The sequence below is a fragment of the Schistocerca serialis genome, chromosome 9 (genome assembly GCF_023864345.2).
Source record: "Schistocerca serialis cubense isolate TAMUIC-IGC-003099 chromosome 9, iqSchSeri2.2, whole genome shotgun sequence".
NCBI classification, from domain to species: Eukaryota; Metazoa; Arthropoda; class Insecta; order Orthoptera; family Acrididae; genus Schistocerca; species Schistocerca serialis.
In genome coordinates, this window is record NC_064646.1 from 362840729 (window position 1) to 362868161 (window position 27433).

A 27433-nucleotide genomic window follows, 5' to 3' on the forward strand; every position below is an offset into this window, starting at 1 on the left:
AATAAAACGTAATGGCCCTGAACTGATCGAGCTTTGGTTACGGAAAGAGGGGGAGCGAGAGGGAGGGTAGAGGGGGAGGGAGGGAGGGACGGAGAGGGAGAGAGGGTAGGGAGGTGGAGGGGAGGGCTAGCACCCTGGCTCCTCCCCAGCCGCGCGCTGCCAAGCGGGCTGTTTGTATGCTGATGACGTTGTCAATGACCATCAGGCGTCCAGGGCAGCAACCGGTCGCTGCGATAGGACGCGATAGGGCACGCAGCCGCAGCCGCAGCCGCAGCCGATGCCTGCGTACCCCTGCCTGTGGCCTGTAGCGTGTAGCCCGCAGCCTGTGGATTGCCCTCCTTACATGGCTGGCGCGCAGCTACCAGCCACCGACCGGCCCGCGAGAAGACGGGAGGTACTGTCGTCTCCATCTGGCTGCGCATCTAACCGCTCCCCACGGAAATCAGAAGCGCGGAGCGCTGCGTAAGGTGACGACTGCTGGAAGCTTCAGCGGGGAGAATTAAAACACTTGGACTGCCCGTGGACGTGATTCTGGCATATGACTTGGAAGAGACGTTGAACGGAGTGAACAGGCTCTTTAAGAGATATCACAACAAAAATATCAACAGAAGTAAAACATGAGTACTACTCAACCACGATATTATTGCTTTTGGCCTCATCTACATCTACGACTACATGGATACCCTGTAAATCACGCTTAAGTGCCTTGGAATGATGCGAAAAGTGTCAGTTGACCTTAAATAACGAGAAGTGTGAGGTCATCCACATGAGTGCTAAAAGGAACGCGTTAAACTTCGGTTACACGATAAATCAGTCTAATCTAAAAGCCATAAGTTCAGCTAAATACCTAGGTATTACAATTACGAACAATTTAAATTGGAAGGAACACACAGAAAAAGCGGGGAAGGCTAACCAAAGACTGCGTTTCATTGGCAGGACACCTAGAAAATTTAACAGCCCTTCTAAGGAGACCGTCTACAATACGCTTGTTCTTCCACTTTCAGAATACTGTTGCGCAGTGTACGATCCTTACCACATAGGACTGACTGAGTACATCGAAAAAGTTCAAAGAAAGACAGCACGTTTTGTATTATCGCCAAATATGGGAGAGGTGTCACAGAAATGATACAGGATTTGGGATGGACATCATTAAAAGAAAGGCGTTTTTCGTTACGACGGAATCTTCTCACGAAATTACGATCACCAACTTTCTCCTCCGAATGCGAAAATAATTTTTTGACGCCGACTTACATAGGGAGGAACGATCACCAAGATAAAATAAGGGAAGTCAGAGCTCGTACGGAAAGATATAGGTGTTCATTCTTTCAGCGTGCTATACGAGATTGGAATAATAGAGAATTGTGAAGGTGGTTCCATGAATGCTCTGCAAGGCACTTAAATGTGATTTGCAGAGTATCCATGTAGATGTAGATGTAGATAATAATTCTCTATTGTTCCACTTTCTAACGGCGCGCGGAAGAAACGAACACCTATATCTTTCCATCTTTGCTTTGATTATGTCCACCTCAAATCTTGTATCATGAGCCTGACACTCTCTCCCCTATTTCTCGGTAATACAAAACTTGCTGCCCTTCTTTGAACTTACTCGACATACTCCGTTAGCCCTATCTGGTAAGGATGCAACAACACGCTGCAGTACTCCAAAAGAGGACGGAGAAGCTTAGTGTAGGTAGTCTCTTTAGTAGATCTCTAGCGTCTTCTAAGCGTTCAGCCAATATAACGCAGTCTTTGTTTCTGCGTCCCTACAATATTTCTATATGTCCTTTCCAATTTAAGTTGTTAGTAGTTGTAATTCGTAGGTATTCAGTTGAATTTACAGCATTTCTATGTGGTTGATTTATAGTGTAACCGCAGCTGAACGGATTCGTTTTAACACTCATGTGGATAACCTCCTACTGTTCATTATTTAGGGTCAATGGCCAATTTTCGCACCATGCAGATATCTTTTCTAAATCATTTTGCAATTTATTTTGATCTTCTGATGGCTTTCCTAGACGATAAACGACTGCGCCATCTGCAAACAACTTAAGGCTGCTGCTCAGATTGTGTGTAAATCATTTATATGGATAAGTAACAGCAGAGGTACTGTAACACTACCTTGAAGAACGTCAGAAATCACTTCTACTTTTACTCGATGACATTCCGTCAGTTAGTACGAACTGTGACCTCTGTGACAGGTAATTACGAATCCAGTCGCATAACTGAGGCGTTATTCCAGGAGCACGCAATTTGGCCATCATCGGAAATACGCGGTGACGTTACGGTTAACAAGTACAGCGGTAACTGAGGAAAATGCATAGCACTGTCTATGCCTTCATGTCAGTTGCTCATCTACTGCCAAATGGGTTTGTGCGTCAGTGAAACTCACCTGTAGTGCGTTACGATGTTATCCGTAACTATGAAAAACCCTGAGAGTGTGGAAGATATTGCAAGAGTGGGCACATTCAGGTGAAAAGGAACTTACATTCAAAGTCGTACAATTTTGCTAGGAAGCAATAAAGCAGAATCACTTAACGGTTTCTCCTTGCGGGCAGCATAAATGGCAGGCAAGTCAGAAAGAACAGTCAAATACATCTTTTAACTTCATAAAAGCGGAAGAAACTGGCGGAAGAATTAAAAGTCCTTGAAAACAAACATATTCTAAAAAAGTAATTTCTCTAGATGAATCCTATAAAGCTCTAAAAAGAAGGAAATTTTTGGAGCATTACGATCAGAAGAAGGAAATCCTAACGTTGAGAAAGCTGTTTGTATTTTCAAAAAAATGAGATAAATTTTCATGGGGGAAGGGAAACATTTCCAAAAATTTTGAGGAAAATAGGGTTTCTCTTCGAAACATGCAAAAATAAGAGAACTATCCTAACAGACATCTTTGGAAAGCGCGCTATTACTTGAGAGCAATCAAAAATAATGAAAAGGGGACAAATAAACCAGTGACATTCACGGACGAAACGTGGATGCATACCCATCACGCCACGAAAAAGTGCTGGCAGCATGAAGCGGCTATAATGACTAATAGCAGCGCAGGCCAAATAGCTGTTGTTGTCCACTCTGGAGGAGCTATGGCTTTCATACAAGGAGCAGAGTTTAGTTTACGATTCGAAATATAAATCCCAAGATTATAACGACCGTATGAAAGGGGATAACTACGACAAATGGTTTGAGGAGAAACAGATTCCTAACATTCCAGGTGGTCCTGTTGTTCTTCATAACGCACAGTGTAACGCTGTTCAGATAAGTGAAGCCCACACTATTAAAAAGCCTACACTAATAAAAAGCCCACACTAATAAAAAGCACATAATTGAATGGCTCATTCAGAAAAAATCAGTTTTGAACGGAACTTAATAATAAATGAGCTTTCGCAAGTTGTTGTTCATAGTGGTGAAGCGATGCAAGCACAGGTGAGGTTGTGGCACTGTCAACAACGTCAAATATTCTACAGTGACGGTTTCAAGAAATGGTCTCTCTTGGGAGAAATGTGTTTGTCGCCAGAGTAACTATGTTGGGAGATAAATCTGTAGACGTGAAAAATAGAAATGGAGAATGTTAACAAAGTTTTTTTTTTATCAAAAAAGCTTTTAAGAGTTTTCGCATAAAAATCCGGAGGCATTTCTTTCCAGCATGCCCTCCTACTTTCCATCTCGTTCTTGTTCGGGAACACACCGAAAATAGGGACGCACGATTTTTTTCTAAATTCTAGTTTACAGCGTAACTACTTAATGAAATAAATGTTAGTATCACAAGGCTTTCACAAAAATCGCGCACAGCGTTGGGCATAATGGAAGGGTAAAACACAGCGACCGGCGCTTTTAACCACATACTATGTAAACAACACTTGTCACTGAATAATGAACAGTTATCCCATATAGAAACCAATCTAATTTTATGAAGTATAGGTTAACTTTACGCGGGCGAAAATAAACTGACTGTGCAACATCATTAGAAGAGAGGGATTGATAAAATGTATTGTTAGGAAGAAAGGAATAATTCATTTGGTAATAGAAGGAATTCTGCTTCTGTGTTTATTGGGAAGGGGGCTGGGGCGTAAAAATTGTAGCGGGACACCACGACAGTTTAAAGTGGATGTAAACTGCAATATGTATGCAGAGACGAGGATGCTTGCATAACGTAGATTAGCGTGAAGACACGCATTACACTAGTTTCGGAGTGAAGACCATATCAGTAACAGTGTATACTCCCAGATTCCTTGTCCAATACTAATTCCTTGAAATATTGTAAGTACGTCCTCTTTGTCTCCCCCCAGTAGCTTCCAGTTAAGATTTTCAAACAATGAACATGTGTGCATAAAAACCAAAATACATGTAGCTACGCACGAAAAAAGTCATAGTTGGGTTACTGCTTTATAAGAACTGTTGTAACTTTATAGTAATTAACGCTACGTCGGCCGCAGTGGCCATGCGGTTCTAGGCGCTTCAATCTGGAACCGCGCGACCGCTACGGTTACAGGTTCGAATCCTGCCTCGGGCATGGATGTGTGTGGTGTCCTTAGGTTAGTTAAGTGTAATTAGTTCTAAGTTCTAGGGGACTGATGACCTCAGATGTTAAGTCCCATAGTGCTCAGAGCCAGAGCCAATTAACGCTAAAAAAACAAATAGCAATATGTGTAATAATTTTCATCGCTTACGAAGTTCCTGCTCCTATTTTTTCTGCTACAACATTTCTGCACTTTGCTCGTTTGAGCTCCTTGTCTTCCGTGCTATATGGTTTATAAACTTTGTAAAAAATTAAGTAAAATGTACATGCCAGAAATATGTAGCAGAAAACTACATGCAACTCGGATATTTGTGACTGAACGTGGTTTTTCGTCTATTCTCTCTGTTTAAAATGGAGTAGCTTATACTCACTGAATCCACGCTTAAGCACATTAAAACACCTAACTCAGCATGAAGGGCACAAATTTCCGTTTCCTGTTCGGAAACTTTCTTCTATCGTATGCATAGCGTACAACTCCATCAAAGACGCGCAGTGAGTTCTCAGTCATCTCGTTCACTACGATTTCGCCACATGAACCTTGGTACATAGCCCTCACCAGCAACCTCTCACACTAATACAGAGCAACATCCATTCTTGTGAAAAATTAAAAATCAGACTTTCAAACAAGTAAGCGGAATTAAACTTTCAAGAAGGTTCACTACAGACGAGAATCTACAAGCAATTAGATTGATCTAGCGCTTAATACGAGCCATTACAAGACGGTAATGCTAACTTTGTTCATTTTATTTTACTGTTGCGTTCAGAGTGCCCCCGGAGGAACAGTGATATTGGGGAATATAACAGGAACGATCATTTAAAGCAAAAAGGTCTAGTAAATAAGGGATCTAAAAAGCATAACTTGAGATATATGAGCACTTTTTCATCTTCGATACTGTGTAACAAATCTCATCTGCTGCAAGCTCTTTGTTTTCCTTGGGAGGAGATAGTATGGAGGAAAATAAGAAAAAATGGTCTAGTTAACGAGGCTCTGAAACTTCCAGGAAGATTAAAGCTATGTGCTGGACCGAGACTCGAACTCGGGACCTTTGTCTTTCGCGGGCAAGTGCTCTGCCATCTTTTTTTTCCCCCGATATAGTTCGTTGCGTTTAGTCGGGGCGGACGTCGCAAGACATCCGTTCAAATTTATCGTAGGTTCCTTGACTCAGTTTTTTTATTACAGAGAGCACGCAGCCCTCTGACCGAACACGCTGAGCTACCGTGCCGGCTGATCTGAGCTAGCCGTATCAGCGCACACTCCGCTCCAGAGTGAAAATCCCATTGTGGAAACGTGGGCTCTGTCTCGCGTACCTTAATAGCCAGAAGCACTTGTTCAGCAGAAGAGATGAGTTTCACAGGAGCGAAGGTGAACAGTTGCTCACAGCTCTAATGGTACGCATTTTAGAGTCCTTGTTTAAATGACATTGTTTCTTGTTTTGGTCCATACTAGTACCTCTCAAAATATGGAAAGCAAAGGGTTTGCATTAGAAGAGATTTGTCCTACAGTATCGATGTTGAATAAGTGCTCATAGCTCTAAAAGTTTCCATTTTAGAGCCCATCTTTAGTAAACTTTATTGCTTTGAATAATGTACCTATCATATCCTTGAACGTTGGTTTCCCTGGGGCAACCTGTATGCGGGCTTCTCAGTGCATTCCTGTCTATGGATTTCTAAAAGTAAATCTTATATTCTAGAATTTTTGGATTTTATGTAAGTATTGGTACTCAGTCGCAGGTTAAAGAAACGTAAATAATGTGCAGCAATTACTTTTCAACATAAATTAAACAACCCACAACCCTTTTATACATCGTATTACGCGTGTAGAATTTTATTTTACTAATACTTTCCTATTACATGAATGAAATGTATGAATGAAATGAATTGTTTGCAGACCACTTCATTGAAAAAAAGAGTTGATTACAAGAATCGACACGTGCACAGTAGAGTCGGAAGACATGATAACGCTGGCCACTGTCTATCATGCTCAATTCTTCTCTCTGGCGAACTCCTCTCCATTGAAGAGATACTTTTATCGATATTACCTCAAAACCAGCTTAACAGTTTATCCGTGAATAAATTTTGTATTTTTTTCAACATTAAGTACGTTATTCTGTTAAAGACCTTTGGATTACATTGATTTATTTAAAGCCATAAATGAGAGCTAAGGAAGTGCATCAGATCGCTTATTCGTTCTGTTAGAGCTTAATGACTTCTCATTCATATAAGATAAAAGAATTCCGAGAAATTTTAGAAGTGTCCAAAGCAGACTGAGGTGCACGGTTAATGCAATGCGGAGCTGCAGGAAGGAAGGAAAGTAGGCTTAGCGTTTAATACACCGCCAACATCGAGGACAATTTGAGAAGAAGTGCTATCAGACTAACCCTTACTCAAAAGCGATCAGCCATTTCAAATGTTAATTTCATGTAACTAACGTGTTGACCGATGTGACGTTTGCCTTTGCTTTTCTCAATATCGGAAAAAAAGTCTACCTTTTAAAATAGTTGAGAACATCGTTAATATAATAATTAAATCTCTTTCTACTCAGATTCTGGAGTAATGTTCGAATTTCGCTCACCAACAGTATCGTTTCTTCTGTATGCTGCTTCCCGTCGTCTTATAATGATTCCATATTTTGCAAAAACGAGCAAGAAATATTAGATTGAGGAAGAGTATTGATCTTCTATGAACAGTATATAAACAGCCATCGTATTAACTACAATGGAACTGGAACAACTGATTAGCAGAGGACATCCGCGTAAAATAATTGACGATCACAAAAGTGATATTTCACGGGGTTAGCAAATTCGATTCATGCATTAGCGTGTAAACGCGATAGGGAAAAGCTGTTCCTGAAATTCGATTTTCACCTTTGAAACTTATGTCCGACGTGAAAGTATGCAAACTTTTGAATCTAGTATTGTGTAGCAATCTTATAAACTAAAGGCCATGCTTTTATACCACGCTAAAGTTTATATCTTGATCACCTGTCTCCATCTTTGCAGATTCAACTGCTCTAATCGGCCTTCCACATTTCCCATTCCGAACATTATCTCACTAAAGAAACACAAAGCATTCACTATCCTTCTACCCAGTCGAGTTGCTCCATTGAATCGAAATGACAACATTGTACAAGTTAATATTTCTTTCTTCTGCTGCCAGAATCCCTGCACCTGCCTCTCCGCTTTTTCTTCCTCTGGCTAATGGCTCCGGCTCATTTCGACAGTGACTTCTCCCTATCCTCCTCCCCCCTACTCATTCCCCAACACCCCCACTCCATTCCCCACATCACCTCCAACCCCACCACAGATGTCCCGTAAACTGCATCCATTGAAATTTGCGACCAATGAAATTTACTACCAGAAAAGGTCGAGGAAGCAGCAATTAGTGCCCCCACCCGACCTCCTCATTGGCCCGACAGATAAGAAGAGCCTAGGTCTCTTACGCCTATTTCACACTTGTGTGGTATCCGCCTGTACGGCACACCGTACACGGCCGTGGTATGGTAAGATTTTTTTCCCTTTATTGTTATTTCATCTCCCTCACCCCATATGAGCGGGTGGGGGAGGGGGAAGGATTGTCTATCAGTACAATATTCCACTATTCAGCCAAGCGAATAAAAATATATAACGAGAATGAGAAACAAACATTAGGGCTGTCTTTACATTTGAATCAAAAAGTCAAAGACGCACAGTGAAAAAATGAAAATATAATTTTAAAGCCGGCCGAAGTAGCCGTGCGGTTAAAGGCGCTGCGGTCTGGAACCGCAAGACCGCTACGGTCGCAGGTTCGAATCCTGCCTCGGGCATGGATGTCTGTGATGTCCTTAGGTTAGTTAGGTTTAAGTAGTTCGATGTTCTAGGGGACTAATAACCTCAGCAGTTGAGTCCCATAGTGCTCAGAGCCATTTTATTTATAATTTTAAAAACACATCGCAGAATGGTGAAATGCCTCTGATAAAAAAAAAAAAAAAAAAAAACCACTGAACTACTGCGCTTTCACTTGAAATCTGAAGGACTTGAGCTGGATAAGAAGTATTGTGAGTGGAGATAACATGTTCCATAAAGTTGAAGGGTGTGGGTAAAAAGATAGGGATGTGTTAGGTACGAAAACTATGGAGATGTTAGGGAAGAGTCGAGATGGATAGTGGGAAACCCTAGGATATGCGGAGGTGGCTGAGGAGGGGCTGGGATGCCACGAGAAGGTAGATGATCCATGTGGGAGAAGGTAAACGGATGTGGAAAGTGAGACACAGTGCGTCATGTTCCTGGATTTGGAGGGACTTACAGAACTTTGGTGGGACAGAGATCCATTTACATAGCAGAGGGTGGGTCAGATCAGGGTTTTGCAGATATGGAGAATTCAGTCTGCTAGTAATTTTAGTCTATTGTGGGCTTTATATTCGATGGTTAGTGGGTGAGGCTTCCACATTTGTTGCCGGTTGTGGGTTAGAGCAAGATACTTTAGTGTGTTAGTTAAATGGATAGGACAGTTTTAAATGGTGAGGTAGAAGTCATGGACGCGGAAAGTACGGATGTGTACAGAAAGAAGGAAGATTAAAATGTAACATCACGTAGACTTCGGGCCATTTGAAAGACGAACTGTGTCACGGATGGGAAAGAATATCGGCCGAGCCTATTCGAGGGAACCATTCCGGCATTTGCCAGTAGCGATCTATAAACCAGTAAGGCCGGAGGTATTTGAACCTACGTCTTCCAGAACGCGATTCCAGTGTGCTAACCACTATGCCACCGTGCTGTGGCCTTGGTATGAAGAGCCACGTGGCGGCTTTCGCATCTGAGCAGCAGGCGCCGGTGCCGTCCAAACGGCACACGCCAGCCCTGGAGCCGCGGGGCACTCCTGTTGCAGTGGACGGCTATTGTGTCGTTAGCGTGGTGTCGTGTGCTGAAGGGGGCAGAGGGGGTGCGCATCGGTTAATTCGTTCAAAGGTAGTTTTGTGGGACTAAATTCCACAAAACTGTGACAGAGCTCACACGAAAAATGCGTGGAACCATGAATTCAAGGAACCGAGAGGATCTTTCAATATATGAGTGACAAGGAACGAAACAAATACGATAACTAAGTTGTTCAACCACTTAGTTTAAAAAATGTGCCTATTTTGTGTGGTATACTAAAAATCTTTCCAAAAACTATATTTTAAAAAACTGACTATTTACAGAACCAGTTTTGCCCGCATCTCGTGGTCGTGCGGTAGCGTTCTCGCTTCCCACGCCCGGGTTCCCGGGTTCGATTCCCGGGGGGGTCAGGGATTTTCTCTGCCTCGTGATGGCTGGGTGTTGTGTGATGTCCTTAGGTTAGTTAGGTTTAAGTAGTTCTAAGTTCTAGGGGACTGATGACCTAAGACGTTAAGTCCCATAGTGCTCAGAGCCAGAGCCAGAACCAGTTGAAGTTAAAAAGTATGCCAGTATTATGTTCCTCACGTTATTTGCTGAAATTTCACCACATGCCAGCCTAGCTGCCTGCATTCGACAAGGTTCAGTCATCGATAATGTCTCACACGTTTCAAAGCCGTCTTTGTAACAAACAATGTTACGCAAAACGACACATATTTTTACAATATTTTGAATCAGATTTCAAGTCAAAGATGTTTGAAAAATTCTTCATTTGTTGCGCTAATGATAAATAAATGACCAAGTTGCTTTTGAAACATCTGAATAATACGAGGGTTGGAACTTTAATAGTGGCAACTATTTATTTACAGCTCGTGCAAAATAGATACGTGTTCCAAAGTTTTGCTGACCTTCAAAGTAGTCATCAGCATCGTGTATAACCCGTTGCCAGCGATGTGGAAGTCGTAGGATAATCTTAGGAGTACGAGTTGTGTTGACAGTTCAAGCGGCGCGGTCTACTGCCCGACTAATTTATAGCAGTTCTTAAGGGAATGCCGTGAAGTGTTTCCTTCAGTTTATAAATCGAGTTGAACTCACGAGGGCTTAAGTCAGGGGAGTGCTGTAGGTTGGCTCTGAGCACATGGGACTTAACTTCTGAGGTCATCAGTCCCCTAGAACTTAGAACTACTTAAACCTAACTAACCTAAGGACATCACACACATCCATGCCCGAGGCAGGATTCGAACCTGCGACCGTAGCGGTCGCGCGGTTCCAAACTGTAGTGCCTAGAACTGCTCGGCCACTCCGGCCGGCTAGTGCACTAGGAGACATAGCACTTAGCAGCCCCATCAGTCAAACAAATCAGTAACATCATAGTGTGTAGGCTTTCACGGCCGGCGTCTTCAGTAATTAAAACTTCCGGGCTAAGAGGCCGTGGTCCAATAGTAGAAATACTTCTCCCTGACGTTTCGTTGCCAGCTGCGGGCAACATCATCTTAGGCGGGTCTACGACTGGCTGCTAGGCCGTGGAGGTTCTGTTTATATAGAGCGTGTAGAGGGCGCCACCACTCGTCACGTGTTGTCAACAGTAAAACTATCTCTGGCTGGCGTCATTACTCTCGATCGAAGGTAATCGATTGTCACATCTTTGGTACAAAGTCGATCGCCGTATCTTATCTAACTTCAAGCCTTCTTCTTTCCTGTTAAAATTATTGTGGTGTTTAAAAATCTCTACAGCCTCTCTATACATACGTGCATAATAATGCGATGTCTTAGCTAGCACGCTCGTCTCACTAAATTTTATTTCATGGTTCAAAAATGGTTCAAATGGCTCTGAGCACTATGGGACTCAACTGCTGTGGTCATCAGTCCCCTAGAACTTAGAACTACTTAAACCTAACTAACCTAAAGACATCACACACATCCATGCCCGAGGCAGATTCGAACCTGCGACCGTAGCAGTCGCACGGTTCCTGACTGCTTGCCTAGAACCGCGAGACCACCGCGGCCGGCTTATTTCATGGTCACCCGTTTCAAAAACATGTTCCGCTACAGCCGATTTGTCCGTGTGTCCCAGTCGACAGTTCCTTTTATGTTCAGTTAGGCGAGTATTGATACTTCTTTTTGTGGTTCCAATGTAAACCTTCCCATAACTAAACGGAATCTTATACACACCAGGAGTAGCTAAAGGGTGTCGTGCATCTTTCGCCGATCTTAAGCATTCACTAATCTTCTTGGTGGGCCTGAAGATTGTTTCAACTCTAAACTTGGCCAGCACTTTCCCGATACGGTCCGTAATATTATGGATGAATGGAAGAAAAACTTTCCCCACCGATTGTTGTTGTTGTTGTTGTTGCATCAGTAACAGTTTGCACTGCACGTGCTTGAGCATTGTCCTGCAAAATGATGGTCAGGTCCTGCAGAAAGTGTCATCAATTCTGTCTCTAAGCTGGTCGTAGGTTGTTCCAAAAATGAACAGAACGTACCAGCATACCACATGCAACTATTTCTCACAGGATATGTTCAATGTGCCCTCCGTGGGCATTGATACATTCACCACCCCGCTGTCGTAGTGAATTTCATATGCGCTGATGCATCCTTGGAGATATTGCGTCTGGTTTCGCAGCCTTCTATAATACTGGCACGAAGACTCTGAACATCTTGTACTGGGTCCCATACACAAGAGCTTTCATATGCCCTCACAAATAAAAGTCTAGTGGGTTTAGGCCTGGACAGCGTGGAGGTCAGGCAGTTGGTCCATTTCTATCTATCCATCTGTCACTGAATCTGTTATTTAGAAGCCGACGGGCATTAACCCTAAAATAAGGAGTTGCTCCATCGTGCATGACGAACACGTTGAGTTGCACAGCTAAAGGCACATGTGCTAAAAGAACAGGTAGAACATTCTCTACGAAATAATGAGAGCTTTGTCCGTTGAGCTTAGGTGGAAGAAAGTGAAGCACTACCGACAACGCCGGCCCAAATATTGACAGAAAATTTTTGTTGATGACTTTCTTTGACAGTTAAGTAAGGATTGACGTCTGCCAATACGTGCTAACTGTGAACATTTACAATCTGACCTCGCTGAAATGGCCCCTTATATGTGAACAGAACCGTTGCACTAAAATTAGGGTTGACACCTGGCTGAATAAATCATTCGTAGAAGAGTACTCGTGCAGAAAAATCAGCTGCTGATAGTGCCTGCAGACTCTGTAAATGGTATGGATACAGTGGTGAACATTCAGTGTTGCAGCTACATGTCTTGCACTGACACTAAGGTCGTCGTAAACTGCATGAAGAATTGCCGCCTCTCGTTGCGGCGGTGGCTTTTCCTAGTCGTGAGTATCAGGCTTAAATACCTCATGTTCCCGAAGACGACTATCAATGGCTTCAAACGTGTTCCTGTTGGGGCACCTTCGTTCTGGAAATCTCTCCCAGTACAAACGCTGAGTGCGAGCGCCATTGCCGTCAGCTAATGTATAATGGGAATCAACCACCTTTGCAATTGTATACGTTGCCATTTGCATGGGGGCTTAATTAAATAAGATTGAAAATACTTTTTAGTTTTTTAGTAGCTGTCTGTCCGATTACGCAAGTCTCGTAAACGGCTGGCCCTGACTATTATTATTACGCAATCTGACTGCTTAGAACAACAACAAAGAATGAAATGAAAATTTTCATAAACACAGTTAATTAATTAAGTCCCCAGCAACTATAAAACCTACAAAACCCAAGCACAAATGTAACTGTTCTGTGTGTGGGAGTGTGACTCAACGTACACATCTGGCACGGTTCTTCTTCAACAAGACAAGAAATTTTAAATACCATTTATACAGAAGTAACTAAAGGAAATAAAAATACCATAATTACTCAAGAAAACCAGAATTACACTCTAATACAAGAACACAAGCCAGATGCTTTGTTGACTGAACCTGTCATGACGCATTATTTAAAACATGGAAATAATGAAAAAACACGCAATATTTTACCTTCATATATATTGACGAAAAGCACTCTGACCGTTACAATATCTCCAATAGAATAACATCTGCTATCTCTCCCATCAAATAACTGCATAAAACATGGAACAACACTCTCCACTACCACATCTCACTCCAACTTCACGACAAGCAGTGTCCACCACAACTTCTCGGCAAGAACTGCCTGCCGCTACGTCTCAATAATCACTCTCTGCTACAACATCTCCACACAGACTACCACGAGCTCTGGACAAGCACTGACTGCTACGAGTTCTTTCCTAGCACTGACACTACGAGCTCTGCCCACGCACTGACTTTACGAGCTCTCGACAAGCACTGTGGAGGCGGCTTAATAATACTCTTTGGCGCAATCTCTGGCGCAGTGGCTCAGTGTAGCCACCTTTCACATTGCAGGAACCAAGTCTGTGATTAACTCTACGTAGTAACCTGTGGGCTTGCAACGGTCACACTGACCGCTGGAACAGTTGATGTTACCTGTAAAGAAGCAATGACTTACGACGTATGGCAACCAGGACATGTAAAACAAAACACTGGCGGTGAACAGCGTCACCAGACGTGACTAAGAGTGGATGTTTGCCGTGATTCTAACGTTCTGTTGTCGTGTATGCCCCATGACAAATGCGTTGCAGAAAATTAGTCGTAACATGGAAGCAGAGCATTCCCAGACTGTTGTTCATACAACAAAATTTCTTCAGCTATGTGCTAACTACTGTAGTTACTCCTCCAACCACTTTTTTGTAGTTCGTTGCACACACCACAGGACAGTTGCACGCAGATCCTGGACTACTACGAAAGGTGTCTGTGCAGAGGATTATTCATAGCCCCAAACAGGTGGTGATCACAACGAGCCTAATGAAGACAATACGGTGGGTGTGGCAGTGCGTGGGTCCCTCTGCGATGACGGCCGTAGCTGACAGACCCGTACATGGACGAGCGTTGTCCTATTGCAAGAGCACCCCTTTTACTTATTTTTCTGGCAGTTTCTTTTGAATTGCACTGCGGAGCCTTCAAAGAGTCGCCACATACGCCGTGCTGTCAACTGTGTTCCCTGGTTCCAGCCAGTGAATGAAGAGGAACTCAACCTTGTTCCAAAAGACTTTGGCCACGCGTTTTCCCACTGAAGGTGCCGCATGCTTTCACTGTATTGACTGGGCTTTGATCTTTGGCTCAGTTAGTGAATCCAAGGCTCATCGCCAGTCACGAATGTGGTCATGAAACGTTCTGGATCCTTGCTGTGGCGTTCAAGGAGATCACTACACACGTCCTTGCACTGTTACGTTTGTGTTGCATCTTGGGATTTCGGCACCGCCCTAGCGGACACTTCCCCATGCTTAAGGTTTCCGCACACTGTGCGGTACGGAATGTTGCTGATAAGTCTTGTGGCCGCCTCCAGTTCCGTGAACATGATGCACCTATTCTTCTGCATGTGCTTCTCCACTTTTGAAATGTTGGCTGGCGTTACCATAGTGACTTTCCTTCCAGAACTGGTTGTTTCTCCGTTTATGTGCGGCCACTTTTACACCCATCCACCCTGTTGTACATGGTTTTTCGTGACTGAATGTTCTCTCACACACTGCCACCGATCGCCCGCCGATATTCGCGATGTTTACACTCTTCCTCTTCTTCGTCCAGCACTGTCCTTAATGATCACAATCCATATTGTCCTTCCAAGTAATGAGTGTGCAAAGGAGACCGCATATACACTCCTGGAAATTGAAATAAGAACACCGTGAATTCATTGTCCCAGGAAGGGGAAACTTTATTGACACATTCCTGGGGTCAGATACATCACATGATCACACTGACAGAACCACAGGCACATAGACACAGGCAACAGAGCATGCACAATGTCGGCACTAGTACAGTGTATATCCACCTTTCGCAGCAATGCAGGCTGCTATTCTCCCATGGAGACGATCGTAGAGATGCTGGATGTAGTCCTGTGGAACGGCTTGCCATGCCATTTCCACCTGGCACCTCAGTTGGACCAGCGTTCGTGCTGGACTTGCAGACCGCGTGAGACGACGCTTCATCCAGTCCCAAACATGCTCAATGGGGGACAGATCCGGAGATCTTGCTGGCCAGGGTAGTTGACTTACACCTTCTAGAGCACGTTGGGTGGCACTGGATACATGCGGACGTGCATTGTCCTGTTGGAACAGCAAGTTCCCTTGCCGGTCTAGGAATGGTAGAACGATGGGTTCGATGACGGTTTGGATGTACCGTGCACTATTCAGTGTCCCCTCGACGATCACCAGTGGTGTACGGCCAGTGTAGGAGATCGCTCCCCACACCATGATGCCGGGTGTTGGCCCTGTGTGCCTCGGTCGTATGCAGTCCTGATTGTGGGGCTCACCTGCACGGCGCCAAACACGCATACGACCATCATTGGCACCAAGGCAGAAGCGACTCTCATCGCTGAAGACGACACGTCTCCATTCGTCCCTCCATTCACGCCTGTCGCGACACCACTGGAGGCGGGCTGCACGATGTTGGGGCGTGAGCGGAAGACGGCCTAACGGTGTGCGGGACCGTAGCCCAGCTTCATGGAGACGGTTGCGAATGGTCCTCGCCGATACCCCAGGAGCAACAGTGTCCCTAATTTGCTGGGAAGTGGCGGTGCGGTCCCCTACGGCACTGCGTAAAATCCTACGGTCTTGGCGTGCATCCGTGCGTCGCTGCGGTCCGGTCCCAGGTCGACGGGCACGTGCACCTTCCGCCGACCACTGGCGACAACATCGATGTACTGTGGAGACCTCACGCCCCACGTGTTGAGCAATTCGGCGGTACGTCCACCCGGGCTCCCGCATGCCCACTATACGCCCTCGCTCAAAGTCCGTCAACTGCACATACGGTTCACGTCCACGCTGTCGCGGCATGCTACCAGTGTTAAAGACTGCGATGGAGCTCCGTATGCCACGGCAAACTGGCTGACACTGACGGCGGCGGTGCACAAATGCTGCGCAGCTAGCGCCATTCGACGGCCAACACCGCGGTTCCTGGTGTGTCCGCTGTGCCGTGCGTGTGATCATTGCTTGTACAGCCCTCTCGCAGTGTCCGGAGCAAGTATGGTGGGTCTGACACACCGGTGTCAATGTGTTCTTTTTTCCATTTCCAGGAGTGTAGAACGGCAGCGCGACCTGTTCTTGAGTACTGCTCGCGTGTTTGAGATTTGCCCCATCAAAGAAATTCAGAGGCGGGCTGTTGGATTTGTATTACGGAGGTGCTTTGCGAAGTGAAATGGGAATTGCTGGAGGAAAGGCAACGTTCTTTTCGAGGAACGCTATTGAGAAAATTTAGACAACTGGCATTTGAAGCTGAGTGTAGAGCGATTCTACTGCGCCCAACATATATCTCGCATGACACGAGGAATTTGGGCTCATACGGAGGCACATAGACAGTCGTTTTTGCTTCGCTCCATTTGCAAGTGAAACAGGAGCGGAGATGACTGGCAGCGGTACAGTGTGCCACACACCGTACGGCAGCTTGCGGAGAGTGTAGTGTAATGAATCTCGCCTACTCAGAACTTTCGTACTTCAATTGAAATGTTAAATCCCGTATAAATTTCGGCTTGACTTAATTTTTATATTTAAATTATATACTCCACACCTAAAGATAATTTCGCATGTATTTCGTCAGCAAAACACTATTTTTCTGATAATATAATTTTATTTTTCGTATCGATTCACTTAGCAACATAGATCTTGAACTACGAAAATTAGTAATCTCAGTTGTTAACTTAAATGAGTCAAAAGCCACTTTAGAGCGAAACTAACATCGTTAAGCTTTGGTTTTCATGTAAATAAAATTTCTATTTTAATTTTTAATTTTTCTAGTTTCATTATCGCTAATTGAATCGACAACTATACAAAGATAGGAAGCTGATAGTTTTTATAATGTCAAAATCTGCAACCATCATCATTAATTGTTAGGTGCATAAATCTTTATATAAAGAATTTTTTCCCGAAAAATTATGTAAACTGTACCATAAAAGTAATTTCCATTAAGACAGTCACAATAAAATTCATTTGAACTACATCCTGTTCTAGAAGGATGTGGATGCTATGTACGTAATATTTATAGAAATTTTAGGCGCCAAAGGCGCTGTGATAGGTTGAGTTGTTGTCGAGGTTGTTCAATGTAATTCTCCAGTTCTTTGTGCTGTGTTGAAATGTTGGACGACGCATTTATTTGACAAGTGGTGTTGTAGAATGTGTCAAGAATTTATGAATAAATACTGATGATGACAGAAAGCAACAATATTCCCGCGATTTTTACTGACATAAAAGATTTTGGACTTATTAATTGGAAAACATAAACTGGAACCGGTATCCTAGACCAAGGACAGCCATAGGTAGTGTTATAGGCCCTTCTCTGTTCCTTGTCTATATAAACGATTTGGGAGACAATTCGAGCAGCCGTCTTTCGGTTGTTTGCAGATGATGCTGTCGTTTATCGATTAATAAAGTCATCAGCAGATCAAAACAAACTGCAAAACGATTTAGAAGAAATATCTGAATGGTGCGAAAAGTGGCAGTTGACCTTAAATAACGAAAAGTGTGAGGTCATCCACATGAGTGCTAAAAAGAACGTTTTAAACCTCGGTTACACGATAAATCAGTCTAATCTAAAACCCATAAATTCAACTAAATACCTAGCTATTACAATTACGAATAATTTAAATTGGGAGGAACACATAGAAAATGTTGTGGGGAAGGCTAACCAAAGACTGTGTTTCATTGTCAGGACACTTAGAAAATGTAAGAGACCTACTAAGGAGACTGCCTACACTACGCTTGTATTGCCTCTTTTAGAATACTGTTGCGCGGTGTGGGATCCTTAACAGATAGGACTGACTGAGTACATCGAAAAAGTTCAAAGAAAGGCAGCACGTTTTGCATTATCGCGAAATATGCGGGAGAGTGTCACAGAAATGATGCAGGATTTGGGCTGGACGTCATTAAAAGAAAGGCGTTTTTCGCTGGGACGGAATCTTCTCAGGAAATTCCAATCACCAGGTTTCTACTCCGAATGCGAAAATATTGTGTTGACACCGACCTACATAGGGAGGAACGGTCACCACGACAAAATAAGGGAAATCAGATCTCGTACGGAAAGATATAGGTAGGTGTTGATTCTTTACGCGCGCTATACGAGATTGGAATAATAGAGAATTGTGAAGGTGGTTCGATGAACCTCCTGCCAGGCACTCAAATGTGATTTGCAGAGTATCCATGTAGATGTAGATGTAGATAGCAAGATAAGTAACATTTATCTGCTAATATAATTATTCCGACTTATGAAATTATATAAAGGTTGACAAACTAGAATACTTAGTTCAGCGGAGATTATTTACTTTCTGTACATCTTCGAACGTTTTGATAGTTAGTATGTAGATGTAGACAGAAGTTGGGAAAATGGGATTACGCTTCTAGAGATTGTCCTGCCACCTACAGGTAGGCCAAAGTGCTACGTACTTGCACCTGTACTCCGAGTATTGACAATAAGTGCAAATCAATATGGAACGACCCTCGCGTAGATCCGTATTATCTGTTGACAAGTGTACGTATTAGTAATTAGCTAATTAATAGTAGATTCCCGGTGACTGTATTTTCGGATAAAAATACTTTCGTTGACCCAATCAGGAACCATCATTTACGGACCTGTTCCAACATACGTTTTAGGGCGAATGACGTGGAAGGATAAAGCTGTTATTCGCTACGGACGGCGTAGCCACAAAAGCCAAAGCATGGCGTCGAACTGTTCACAGCACATCCGGGCTCCGTCGTTTCAGGGAAAGTGTGGAGGAATGAAGAAGACAATGGCCGATTTACAGAGTAATTGAGTGACAGCGGAGTGCGGATGAGAGGGGCGGTAATGGACGAAACGTGCGAAAAGCTGTGAGGCGGGGGGAGGGAGGCAGGGGGGCGGAGGTCACGACTCGCGCCGTGGGAGGGGGAGGATAAAAGCGTCCCGTAGCGCCAAAGTGACAGCAAACTGCGTGCGGCAAAGAGTGCCGACCGCCGTCTAATGACCCCGCTCTCCCCGGGACATTAAACCCCGCAGACAAAAGGAAACAAGAGAGCCGGCTCGGGCCTACTGTTTCGCTGAGCAGCCGCCCAGCCGGTCGGATAAGCCGCCGATTCTACAACTTTACACAGCAAACCGTCGCACTAAGTACAGGGCGGTTATAATTCAACTTCGCTACTTGAGAGGGTCCCTGTGAAAAAAGAGTAACAGTAGGACAAATGATACTTTATGGAGGCATTTGTAAGGACATGCGGAAGTAATACAAGGAATAAAGCTTGGAAAGGAACACATTCAGTTTCCATATGAGAGGGTAACGCTTGTTAACTGTGTACCATGTTTATGTTCCAAGTTACAAACGCTGCTCAATGTGACGACCGTCTGCCTCCACGACACCCTGGACTCGCACTGGAATTGTTCCAATACCTTTCGCACGGTGAATCATGGAATGTTCACCTGTCACGGCACAGCTCGTGCACAGCTTGAAGATCGCATATTGCGTCCAGCATTCTCATCAACGGCAACAGCAACTTTGTAACTGCTTTGTTTTATTATTGTTGTTTTTTTGCTTGTATGTAAACTAGCTTCCTATTCTTCAACTTTCGTATGTGTCTGTGCTGTGACGTAAACCTGAACAATGCAGGTGGCGTGCTTACGTAAACACCGTCCAATAAAAAAAGTCGCCAAGTCTATTTAAAGCTGTATTACAGTGTTGCAGTCAACTTTCACCGAAAATAATTAGAAAATGTAAAACTGTATAGTAAAGAAACTGTCCCGTGAAATTCTGTATTGTGCAGTGCAATGAACAGTACTACAATGCGTTTTCACCACAGCCGAGACTTTCAGCTGCAACACACTGAACTAACAGAGTAAAAAATAATTCTACATAATTACAAACTGAACTTTGAGAGGATAAATGTACAAAAAGCTTCTGCCAAAATGGCCTGCAAATTACATATCCAAACTGACTAAATAAAATTCTGGATATTAAATGACACAGACGTGAACATGTAACACTGCACTGTAAGAATAAAAATGCATGACAAAGAAATTAAATATGAACTGAACTTTACCTAAACTGACCCTGAGATAATTTTGAAATGCAATGCTTAACTGTGAATTATTTTATTATGTCCTAAGAGTAATGTTAAATTGGTCGTAACAAATTTTTATGGCTTACCTTGTGGAAACGGAAAATTGTTACTACCCGAAAGTGATGAATGTTAAAATACAGCGCTGCAGCAAACCAGCTGAAGAAAAGCTTTGCCAACAGCAATGCTAGGAAAAGCAACTATGCTAAACACACCACACTTTACTCTGAGTGACTGAGTTCCGCCCAGTGCAGTGCGGTAAGACACAATTACAAACAAAAGTTTCGTGAGGGGATGGTGGAAGAAACTAAACTTACTGAATGGCCAAAAAGAGACTAACATTCGAAACTATATTATGAACCTCATTCCTTAAGAATTCCAACCATATTTAGAAAAATCACTTCTTATAAAAAACATGATTCTGCCATGAAATTAATTAATGAAATTGTAGAGGTTTGATAAATCTATAACTCTTAGTCGAAACTATGTGAGCAGATAACATTGTTTAATGACGTCTCGACCATCGAACAGACGGGCCTGAACCAATAGAGAAAAAATAGTGCTAAATATTTGCCTTTCTCAAACTCATGATAAATTAACGCGCTGGCAAGCTACGCAGCGACAACAGTACCTGAATATCTTCGTACCTCTCAAATTAGTCTTTACAAAATCATATTTCCAAAAAGCGACATCCTCTGCTGCATCTCTATGTTCTGCTAGTTTTTTGCAGACCCCTCAGCAGCGTGACAAAAACCCGACTCTCTCACTCACTTCTCACAGAATGCCACACTGGCAGCGAAAATGCTACTGGCTAACAAAGATCACACTGCTTGTACTCAAAACTTCTGTGGCGTAATATATAGACTATCGAAGAATTCTGTTTAAAAAATATCTGGTGTACAGATTTGAAGTGTAAACACGTCGAATAAAGAGAGAGCTCACATCACTTTCACTGAATACCAAAAATAAGCTAGAAACCTTACAACTTATTCAAAAAATTGTGGCGCAGTTAGCTGTCCGCCTCTTCCAGGACAAATTCTCAAATCTCCAGTTAATTACAATTTCCAAGGCCGGCCGGGGTGGCCGAGCGGTTCTAGGCGCGGTTCTAGGCGCTACAGTCTGGAACCGCGCGACCGCTACGGTCGCAGGTTCGAATCCTGCCTCGGGCATGGATGTGTGTGATGTCCTTAGGTTAGTCAGGTTTAAGTAGTTCTAAGTTCTAGGGGACTGATGACTTCAGAAGTTAAGTCCCATAGTGCTCAGAGCCATTTGAATCATTTTTGACTACAATTCGGAATTTTCCGTTTGTCGCGAACGCCTCGGCCATCCGGACATGGTCCCTGACTGTCTCAAACTTCCGACTTACCCACACAGTGCTGGCGTAGTACCCTTGCCAGTTACCCTCATTACTCGCAGCACGTCGCTGATCCTGGTCCCCGTAAGAGATCGAGTGTATGATTAATTTCGGCTAATTTCCCTAACGCCTTAAATGGCTGTCACAGAAAGGGCGAAACAACATGTGTGGGGAGAAGTAAGTGTACGTACTACTTCGCAAGTGCGTACTTTCTAATCATTCGGCTTTCTTATTTATAGTGCGAGCAGGACATCTGCTGCGCGCAATATTAGTGTGCAGCTTATAAGGGGAGTGTTCGACTGGGACAACGGCTTATAGAGTGGTAAAAAAAAGATGAAATAAAATAAAAAAAACGTAGAGGTCCCGCAAAATTTTAATAAATTATATGTTTCGTTTCTGCGTTGTTGAGTCAACCACGCAACGTAAATTATTCTGTCTGACAAGGAAAAAAAATCCTGAAACGGTTACAAAATGCAAACGATTTAACTGTCCGAAATGGGGAAGTAAGAGACCGAGAGAAAGATATAAAATTCGATTCGTTGATGTATCATACGTTTTCAGTAGTTATTCTCATAACGATTATAAAATATGTAGGGTCTGAATCAATATTTACGCGAACGGTTAGGAAAAAAATAGTTCTACAGTATTAATCAAAGGTTTATGTGCAGAATTAGCTGCAAGGAAATGTAAATGTATAAAACACTCTTTCGAACTTTGTACATAGTGCACAAAACAATGCAGCATGATTATATTAAACGTCAGTGATACATCGTAGTGGCGAACATGCTGCTTCATTTCCTAAAAATAAAAAAGTGTACCGTAATATAAAATGCTAGCATAGTTCTTTGTTCAAGTCGACCTAATGTACCTTGACTTATAAAGTGTTGATATTACGACCACTCTTAAATTTAAATAACTTTACGCGTCTTATAATCAAACCGCTTGTGTTTCAAAACGCCTGCAATTCTGCAAACATGCTACGTCATTGGTAATCTTTGTGTACTTTTTTTTTCTTTTTTTGCACACTTAAAAAGCTGAGGTCGCATTCGGAAACCGGAAACTTCCCCTTGTTACTAAGCAAGAGAACTTTCTTTCTTAGGGCCTTGTCCCGCTTCACCGCGGGTTGGGCCTTGTTATTACGGATTTGGCAGTGTTAGTTGCAGAGGGTGGCTGGTTGCCCTTCCTGCCGCCACCCCAAACCCCCCGGGACGTAAGCAGTGTACCGCAGCTGTCTGCGTCTAGTGTAAGCCATGAACGAGTGCGAACGCCTTCAAATGTCTGTGAGTGGTGGAACTGAGGTGGAACGTGGGGACTAGCGGGATGTGGAAAACCGCCTAAAAAGCACATCCAGGCTGGCCGACTCGTCGGTATTCCGCCGGGCAGATTCGATTTGGGGCTGGCGCGCCTACCCTGCAAGACCAGTTGAGTTCAGTTTACAAGGTATTATTTACCTGAACGTTACTATTGTACGTTTCTCCGTTACCAAATAATCGTAGCCAAACACAGATACTCATTTTCGGCCACCCACGCTCCATGACGAAATGAAACGCTTTGTACATGACGGGGAAGTACTGCTACCAGTAAGTTGTTTCGGAAAGTGCGTTGCCAGAAACAAAAAATTGACTTTGAATCAACGTTACAGTGCGCTTTAATCTCAATCGGAAGAACTACCTTGTCTGGTATTGCTTTGGTAATTCTGCTATTTTTGCGCTAATTGTTCCGGACAATAGAATTATTCTTTCGTACTGCTAAAAGTGATTGTCATTTCTGTTTGTTGCAGGGACGGTGCCCACACCTGAGGATCTCTGCAAGCCGTCTGTTCTGGGAACGTGAGTAACATCTCCTTCGGATTACTCGGGAGTTGTAGGTACTGGAAATCGTAATTACGACAAGAGTGATATTTTATGTCATATTAAGCCGTTAAGAAATGCCGTGTGTTATAGCAATACTGTTATTTGATGCGATCAGCATAACAGTCAAAGCAAGGCATACAAAAATTCAACTTTTTGTAAAAAACAGGAAACTGATGATTAATCTTTACTTCAATCAGTTTTAAGGATGGTGTAGCTGACGTGGCGGCTTTTATTCGCGACACACTGCTCACGTTGAACACAGCTTTCAAACTGGCTTCAGAATCACAGCGATCGGATTCGGAGACGGTTGTTTGTGTACTGCTTTCCTTTGTCTGAACGACATTTCAATTTTCACTTGAGCTGGGCTTATATGATGCCGTTACCAATTCTGTGTTTTTCTGGTTTAACCGCATGTACAAAAATTTGCCATATAATGGGATATTTCTGCACAAAAACAGATTCAGATAAAAATTATTGCACCAGTCACGTTTAGTGAAATCATTGTTAATGGAAAATGGTACAAATCCACAGTGGTATAGGCGCCTCAGCGGTGAGTAAATTTGCAAGAAAAAATAATGAATGTAGCAAATTGGTATTTCGAATATAACATTATGGTGCATCAATCTCTTACGATAAACGTAACTAGATACTGTAATTTTTGTCGGACTAATGACAGAAGCTGGATTTCTTCTAACGTATTTTTGACAAGTATGTAAAAATGAATGTGTTTATTTTTCTGTTTCTGGAAATACCGATAGTTGTAGTGCTATCATGAAGTAACTGCATAATAATTTTAATTAGATGTACTGGGAGTCCCTGAGTAAGTCTTCATGGTTAGCCGCTAAACAATGTTCGTGCAGCCAAGCAAAAAAATGCTTCAAGAAAGACCATGCTACGCCCAGAAAAACTACACTCTTCTTTGTCTGCAATTTATGCATTTTCACTGCATGTACAACAGGTTGCTTAACCAACAGAGGTAATGAAAAAAAAGTTCATCTGCCTTCTTTTTAGAGTCACAGTGTACGAAAGATCTTGCCCTTTTTCTGTTCACGCTGTGTACTGTCATGTTTCTTATCCGATTAGTAGTTTAAGAAAATGTAATAAATAACTTGTCACAAAATATGTAAATTTTCAATACACTCAGTGCATATGATAATTCCAAGACTACTGTAGCAATGTGTCTTCACACAGAAAGGTCAATTGATAATGCTTCCAATGATTCCATTACTGCCCTGAATTTGTACTGGTACTCGCATTATTTGATATTATTAGTAACACATACAAATCAGTTGGTTCCACTAAATAGAAGCCATAGTTTGGTGACCACTTGGCTGGTCGAATGCACATCTGGTGTTCAAAGATGTTTAGTTCAAGCTACCGGCGTTATTACTGCACTGAAGTCGCTTATAGTTCACGAATAAAATCAGTCTCGGAACGTTTTGGACGGGCAGTGTGTACTACCTGAAAGTTTAAATGCAAACAGACTCTCTAAAATATTTCACGGTGCGATAAATTGCTAATTAACTGCATGAATACCTCCCAGGTGGATGTTTCTCTGGAAACTTTCATTCTGACGTTCTAAAAAGTCATTTAGGAATGTCGGCACAGAATAATTTATTAGGACAGAAAGACAGCAATACGATCAGATGCAGACCAATACCTAAAAAAGGGTGTTTCGCCCTCTTTCTTTCTTTTTTTTCTTTTTTTTTTTTTTTTTTTTTAGAAAAGAAGGACACTAGAACAAGTTGCGATACTTGTTGTAAACAACTCCCTTGCATTTATCTGCTCAAGTTTGCGACCAGGTTCATTCCAGATATCGAATGAAAATTATCAAAATGCTGATGAAACGCGTATATAAAATCCACGGTACTTTTAGAGCTGGGTATCTCTGTATTAGCTAAGTAAAGATTTTCAGAATCTACAGAGTGTTTGCGAACAACCTCAAGTAACACGACAGTCACGTGGCGTGGCGCCAGAAATTCCGTTATGCGCATCTGAATGCTCACTTCATAGGTATTGCTACTCCATGAATCTGCCCCATTTCACTCGCCTCGTTAGTTATTGTTAGAGGCTGTTTTAAAACAGGAGCACTGCAGAAAGAGCATGTGAAAGAGCAGCGCGGACTACCTATATGCATCTTTGGTCTAAGATATATACGCTAGACTTGTTACTAAGTAATTACATGGTTTTGTTTACATACACCTCTTAGTATCGAAATAGGACGCTAGTATCCGTATATTTCAGATAAAATGTAGAGCAGAGAGTAAATATTATGTATTTGTTGAGCAGATATTTATCTGCGAGCAGTAACTTTTGAGCTAGTACGATTTTGAAGTTATATGTTGCTGAGTAGGAAAACACACTATGGCGAAGTCTCCAACGAATTTCAATACGTACGAAGATGAAGATATTATAATCTACAGTTCAGTGACGACTTGAAGTATTAGCGAAACACGCCGATTTTAAGTAATAAAATTGGCTCTTTGTTGAAGTAAAAGCAGATGGAAGTCAGCTGTTTGCAGCGAACTGTAAGTAGCAACGAGCATAAGTACGTGCTATTGACTAGCTTAATTATCATTTACTCTGTTTTGCTAGACGAAGGACTATATTCAATCCAATAAATTATAGAACAGTTGGTTGATAGCACTACGCAACAAAATTCTACTTTTTTTTTTGTTAACTGGCACAAAAGCAGCTAATCTTTATGTTTTCGGGTGTGTTGATAACGAAAATCTCTCGTTTAGAAGTTATGATAACTTTACGTTATTATCTATATTTACCTTGATGTTATGCATCGGAGGAAGGTCATGGATGACGCAACCGTTTTGCCTGGCGTTTGTGGTTTTCTGCTGGTGATGCCTTGATTATTATCCAACAATAATCGGCTAGCACTGATGCCCTCCACTTACCCTGGTATCTCATTTGCATGTCCGAAATTTGCCAGTGGAAGCGTTCTCCAGAACAAAGGCATTCCAACCTAACTTTTCGTCACGTGTCAGGATGGTGTTGAAATGCTCATCTTTGTACAGTTTACGTGTCTGGGGTCTCACGAAAATCCCCTCTTTTATTTTCGACTCACGAAGACGCGGAAATTTCTCGCACAAATAGAGAAATTCTTCCCCAGCTTTATCCACGGCTTTAACGATGTTTATCGTTAGACACAATTTTGTAGGAAGAGCAGACAGAATTATGTTCTTAGATTCGGCAAGTGCTTCGTGCATAACATTGTGAAATCGTGGTTCAGGTGACTGACGTTTAGGCCATTCTTTCTTTTTATAATGAAGTGCTTTGACGCGGCTATTTCAGAGGGAAAGGAAGCAACACAACTTGGTGTGTCCTCTTTGTAACCCAAATAGTACGCCTATGGCTTTCAGATTCCCACAAGCCTACCGTTTAAACTTGTCAAGGTTCAATCGCAATTACAATTGTTTCTTGTTATCATAGGTTTCTTTCGTGTAAGGTGCATATCCAGTCGGAATCCATGATAACACGTTACCATTATGCAGTAGCACAGACTTGAGCCTTACTTTGGAGGAGTCGATGAAGAATTTCCACTGATTAATTTTTTTAGTCCCTGCATATCACTATAAAATACCATGTTCTTTTTACTTTCGAAAAACGGGAGTAATGGCATATGGCGGTTACGGAACGTAGTCACATTTACCGTCTTGTCATGACAATTCCACTGCTGTAGTCTTGACGCCAAAAGTTCAGTTTTACCTTTCGGCTATTCCAGATCTCTCACTAGTT

General features: G+C 42.7%; 1 protein-coding gene across 1 annotated transcript in view; it reads left to right on the forward strand.

The window, feature by feature from the left end:
* LOC126418644 (extracellular serine/threonine protein kinase four-jointed) overlaps positions 1–27433 on the forward strand; it is a 1345623-nt gene that overhangs the window by 222516 nt on the left and 1095674 nt on the right. The window contains exon 2 of the mRNA XM_050085506.1: positions 23611–23659. The gene's annotated coding sequence lies outside the window, so the exon portion shown is untranslated. The remainder of the gene's footprint in view (positions 1–23610; positions 23660–27433) is intronic.